We start from the raw sequence: 6,163 nt of genomic DNA, 5'->3' as shown, positions 1-6,163 counted from the left end.
ATGTTCCTAGCACGCAGAGAGAAGTACGTGCCTTTTTAGGTATTACCTCATATTGTAGGCAATGGATCCCGAATTTTTCTCTTTTGGCGAAACCGTTGGTAGCTTTGACTGGGAAAAATGTTCCGAGTCCAGTGCCATGGTCTGCCGAATGCCAGGAGAGTTTTTCTGAGTTACGAAATGCACTGTGTTCAGCTCCTGTATTGGGTACACCCGATTACAGTAAACCATTCACGCTCTATGTCCATGAGAGAGAAGGTTGCGCGTTGAGTGTTTTGACACAGAAATTTGGTGATAAACAACGCCCTTGTGCGTATTTTTCATCAACATTAGATCCAGTAGCTAGAGCGTTGCCTAGTTGCTTGAGAGCTACAGCCGCAGCTGCAGCCTCCATTCGACAATCTGCTGGTTTAGTAATGAACAACATGCTAGTAGTTATGGTTCCTCATGCTGTAGATACACTCATGAACCGAACCAAGACGCAGCACCTTACCAGTGCTAGATTATCAGGTTACGAATTGACATTGTTAGCGAGTCATATTCAGATCAAAAGATGCAATGTATTGAATCCAGCAACATTGTTGCCGACTAGCCAAGAGTCGAGTGATTCCGAACCACACGACTGTTGTTTTAAAACTGAGGAAGAAACAAAAGGACGAATTGATTTAAAAGACACTCCATTATCAGATCCAGATGGCACGTTGTATGTTGACGGGTCTTGCTTCAAATTGGAGAATGGTGATGTGACTGCTGCCTATGCAGTAACGACTTTGAGTACGATTGTGGAGACTGCGAGAGTGAGTCAGAATTCTGCCCAGGCTGCAGAATTGATCGCGCTGACAAGAGCGTGCGTTTTAGCTAAGGGAAAGAGAGTGAATGTGTTCACAGATAGTCAGTACGCGTTCGGCGTGGCCCATAGTTTTGGCCGTTTGTGGAAAGAGAGAGGTTTCATTACGTCCCATGGGACTAAGATTCAACATGGCCAGCTAGTTAATGACTTGTTGGAATCTCTAACCTTGCCGACTGAAGTTGCGATTGTGAAATGCAGTGCTCATAAAGCAATCACGGATGATGTTGGTCGTGGGAATGCTTTTGCTGATGAGACTGCAAAACAGACAGCTAGAAATATGATGAGTAGAATGTATGTTGCAACGTCTGCAAGATGGATTTCTGAGTCTGGAATGTGTGAGGACACAGTGGAAAGCGTGAAAGAAATTCAGAAAGAGGCGACTGAGGAGGAAAAGCGTGCATGGAAAGAGAGCACGGGTAAATTGGACTCGAGTGGGTGTTGGATTGACTTGTCGGAACAACAGCGTTGGATGTTGCCTGATGCGTATGTGCTTGCAGTAGTAACGATGGCACATGGAGCAGCGCACATCAGTTCTAAAGGGATTTGTAAGATGTTGGCTCCAGTTTGGAAGAATGATGGGATTAGTAAGTGTGCAGAGAGAGTGGTGAGAAATTGTATGGTATGCTTGATGCATAATCCTGGCAAGGGAATCCCCACACCTGCAGGTCACTTCGCTCCTCCTTCCTGCCCCTTTGAAGTGATCCAGCTAGACTTCATTCACATGGATCGTTGTAATAATCTGAAATACGTCCTAGTGGTAGTTTGTGCGTTCTCCAGATGGATCGAAGCATACCCACTGAAGGACAATACTGCTTTGTCCACTGCCAAAATCCTTCTTAAAGAGTACTTCCCCAGATTCGGAATGCCACGGATTGTATGGTCAGATAACGGAAGTGAGTTCGTAGGGAAAGTTATGCAGAGTGTGTGTGCCGGCCTAGGGATTAGACAAAAGTTCCACAGTGCGAATCATCCCCAGTCCGCGGGTTTAGTTGAGGGTTACAATGGCACCCTTAAACTGAAACTTGCTAAGATACAAGCATCCACGGGTTTGCCCTGGCCAGATGCACTGCCTTTGGCTTTGTTATCAACAAGAGCAACTGTACATTCTAGAGTAGGGCTTAGTCCATATGAAATAATTTTTGGTCGTCCTGCAAATGTTTGGGGGATACCTAGACCGAAAGAATTTAAGCAGCTGGAATACCCAATGTTAATTGATTATCTTTTCGACTTGACTGCTAAATTGAGCCTTATTCACCAACAGGTTTTCGATGCATTGCCAAAGCCACCGGAGAGTCCAGGTCATCAGCTGAAACCAGGTGACCAGGTGGTCATTAGGAATTTTGGTCGGACAAGGAATCTCCAACCCAGATTTGTCGGACCATTCCAGGTCTTGTTGGCAACGAGGACTGCTATTCGAGTGGCCGGAAGGAAGAACTGGATCCATACGACACATGTCAAACGTGTGCCTCTGCCACTTCCTTACGACAACTGGGTAAAAAAAGGAATCGGTGCCTCTGAAACAGAACAAGTCCCCAGGTTCATACCTTTCAGTGATGCAGAACTGATCACAGATACATCAAACTCTGACTCTCCTCCTGAAACTGCTCTTTTGAACCCTGAACATTTGCCATCTGCGAACGTGAACATTGTAACGTCAGCTGAAAATACATTGTTTCCAGATCAGACAGTTCCTGCAAAACTGAGATACAACTTGCGACCTCGCAATATGGACAAATAAAGCAGGCAACTGCCAATTTTCACATTTGAATTTTCTGATACATTGCCTCCAGCCAGGAAGTTTACTATTATTTTTGTTGTTTTAAAATTTTGCCTTGCCGTCTGGGTAGCCGTAGGGTCGTGGCTGTGTGCCTAGTTGAATCTGCGGGGGTCAGACATAAGGTCGATCTTTCTGTTAGTTCTGGGAACTCCCAGGACTGATAGAGGCATTTTCATCTACGTACACATCATCAGTGGTCACGAGCGGATTGTAGAAGATGGAGCTTCCTGAGCTGCAACGAAAGAATGTAATTTATGTGCGCAGAAATAGACTGTACAGAATACTTCACAGCAAATGCTTTCTAATGCAATGTGCAGTTACATTTTTAATTGTTTTAATAATGTTGGTGGGTGGAATCATCTTTGGTGTACATTTGATTTTTATGCCGGTAACTACAGTACCTCCCCTTGATCCTACTACTTCTACGGTTTCTTCTATGCATTCTTTTCACTCGTTTCCTGAACACGAACAAGCTCGACGCTCAGAATTTATTAACAATACATTTGTACAGCTCTTGCATCAACACCAACTGGTAGTTAATACTACAGACTGCTGGGTGTGTGGCTTGATACCTCACACTATGGATAAAGGCATTCCCTATCTAGTCTTGCCTTTTAGCTATAATGGATCATTTCAGGCCTTTCAGACCATTTTTTCATATGCCCTTGAGACCTATCCTCCGCGTCCACCACGGTCCACTAAATACAACTCAGCCAACAAAGCTTTAGTCCAGGGGATTATTGACATGATTAAAGACGTCAATAATACTCCATCATACCCTAGAGATGAATTACGGGTGTATTTGAGTTGGAACTCTACAGAGTATCGCCTTAGTTTGGGAGAAAGCAAGCGTAAAAGCTCCACTTCAGTCTGGGTCGTGCCTCACCGAGGTCAGGTCTGTTTGCAAGGAAATGGGAGAAATCTGAGAGCTCAGCTAGGGAGGAGTGAGTGCGTTGAGACTTACGTATTTCCGTCTAACTCCTCCCCTGCCTTCCTTACTGCTAGGGGTACTTACTTCATCTGTCAAGACAGAGCGTATACATGGCTGCCTGCTGACTTCTCAGGTTCATGTTATATTGCTCGATTGTTACCTCCGACATACACTGCTTCCTCTGATTATCACAAGACCAGAGTAGCAAGGGGTGTCTTCAGCAAGGAAGATACCGCTGGTCAGGAAGCTGGAGACTTCTTCAAAGGTTTCCTTCCGTTTTGGGGGCCTATGGCCAATAGTAGAAATCTACGTCAACTAACACGGGTAGTTGAATCTACTATTACAGAAACTGCTGGTGCCCTTAGTAACTTAACAGCTGAGCTTCAGGCGGATCGTCTCATGACGTTGCAGAACCGTATGGTTCTAGACGTAATACTTGCAGATCGAGGTGGGGTATGCAGAATGATCCAATCGAGCTGCTGTGTTTTTATTCCCAATAATGCTCCAACCGTCTATGAAGCGATCTCTAAGCTACACAAGATTTCCGACTCTATACACGTAGACAAGGGAAACTGGTCCTTCATGGAGTGGTTTTGTACTCTGGTATCAGCGTGGGGATGGAAGGTTCTGATGGTCATTGGTGTCATCCTAGTATTTCTGTTCTCATGCTGCCTTATTATCCAATGTGGTCCCGCTTTGTGTAGTCTCTGTGCTGCAACCTGTTTCAGAAGACCACCTGCATTAGGAGAAAAGGCACGAGACAGGATGATGATGCAACAACATGTCACTGACATAATGAGCATAGAGTTAGATTCTGACATAGACTGAGTAATTGCCTATGTAAGGGCAAAAGGAGGGTCTGAGGTTCCGTGACGATTTTACCCGTGTTTGTAACATTGTCGCAAATGCATAATTTTGGTATCAGTGAACCGCAAATGATCCATTTAGTATATCCTGGTGTTTTCGCTATGCTACGAGCAAGAGCACTCCTGTTACAAACACATTTCTGTTCTTCCCGTGGCATCCATCTTAGAACAAGGAAGCCATTTTGTATTCCTTGCCCTCACATAGTCAATGGACACGCAATGACCTCTTTTCATTTAAGGACACGTAGGCTTTAGCCGGCAATTCACCTTGCTAGTGACACGTGCACCTTAGGCCAGCAACGCTGTGGCAGCATGACTCGGCAAGAGCTGCCTCCTCAGCCTGAGGCCAGTCCTGCTATACTGGTTCTCGTGTTCGTTGGCCTGATCATGATTAGACGGCCGAAGCTGGTAGCCGTGCCCATTTACGACCCACAAACATCTCTTATCCTACTCTTCTATCTTCTGCACCTGGCTCTGCTCCTTTCCTTCTGGGCCTTTATTAGGGGGAGGTAACGAAATTTACGATGAGGCGGTCCGGGTCTTGAATGGAAAGTTGACATGGGATTATGATGGAATAGTGGGAACCCCTCGTTCGTAATGTTTTTTAACATCAGATATTGTTGACGATTCCTGTGCAACGCCAAATATTTATTGTACAAGACACAAAGGTTTTGGAATGTGCTAACATGTAAAGAATTTGCCTGAAGCCCAATATTCAGTATATAAGGAGCAACCCTCTTTGTACAAATTGAACAGGCTCCTAGATACTGCCCATGTGTAGTTTCTGTGACTTCTGTGTCCCTGCAGTAATAAACCTTTGGTCTTTGACGCCACCATCGAGAAGCCCGTGTTTCTGTTTGTTTGTGCACCGAGACAGGTTGAACTCCGGGGTCTTCGGGTGTTTTCCCTGACACCTCTGGACGGAACCAAAAAGTCCAGAACTCCAACCCCTACACAGTTCATTCTAACTGGGCAGGTACCAATCGTGTCTTTGGTCCTGCCCCTCAGAGCAGCTGCCAGCAAGTCCCATAAGTGAAGCAGGTGCAGGGCATTAAAAATGATATATGACTGCTTGGGCCCTACCAGTGCTGAATATCAGTAGATTACCCCACTATGAAGCTGTCTTTTTACTAATAGAACAATGCCATGAGAGGTGGTTATAAGTGGGAGAGAGCTCACCCATGAAATGGCTAATAGATCCACTTATTACCAATGAAAGTGTAATAATTCTTTCATTCACCTCAGCCTCACAATATTGCACTCTCCCTGCTTTTATCATGAAGGAGCATCCTCTGTATTTCTGCTGATGTTTAATTCCTTATTGCTGTATTATCAGCGCACACTGCTTATTTTGCAGTGTCAACAGGAGGAAGTAACATCCTGTACACCCCTTTCACATCTTTTTAGTATGGTGCAGGTTCTACAGGACATTTTCAGACCAATAGGTCTACAGATTAAAACTGAAATTTTTTTCTTTTAATTGCGCAGTACATACCCGAAGTAGTCCAAACTTCAACATGTTTCTTGAAATTTACACAGAAATCCATCTGCAACCTTTTTTTTCCATTTTTTATTGAATTTTCCAAAACTTTACAATCAATCGAAAACAAGAGAAATCATATGATTATAAAGAGTATAGCATTACAGTGTAACGATATGGGTGTAAACTGCATACCAACAGCAACATGGCAGTACATCTTAAAAGTGGACATGGCTGAACCCATACAATCTCCAGATATATA

The sequence above is a fragment of the Lissotriton helveticus genome, chromosome 1_2 (assembly GCF_964261635.1).
Source record: "Lissotriton helveticus chromosome 1_2, aLisHel1.1, whole genome shotgun sequence".
In the NCBI taxonomy this organism is placed as follows: domain Eukaryota; kingdom Metazoa; phylum Chordata; class Amphibia; order Caudata; family Salamandridae; genus Lissotriton; species Lissotriton helveticus.
Note: the sequence above shows the minus strand (reverse complement) of the source record.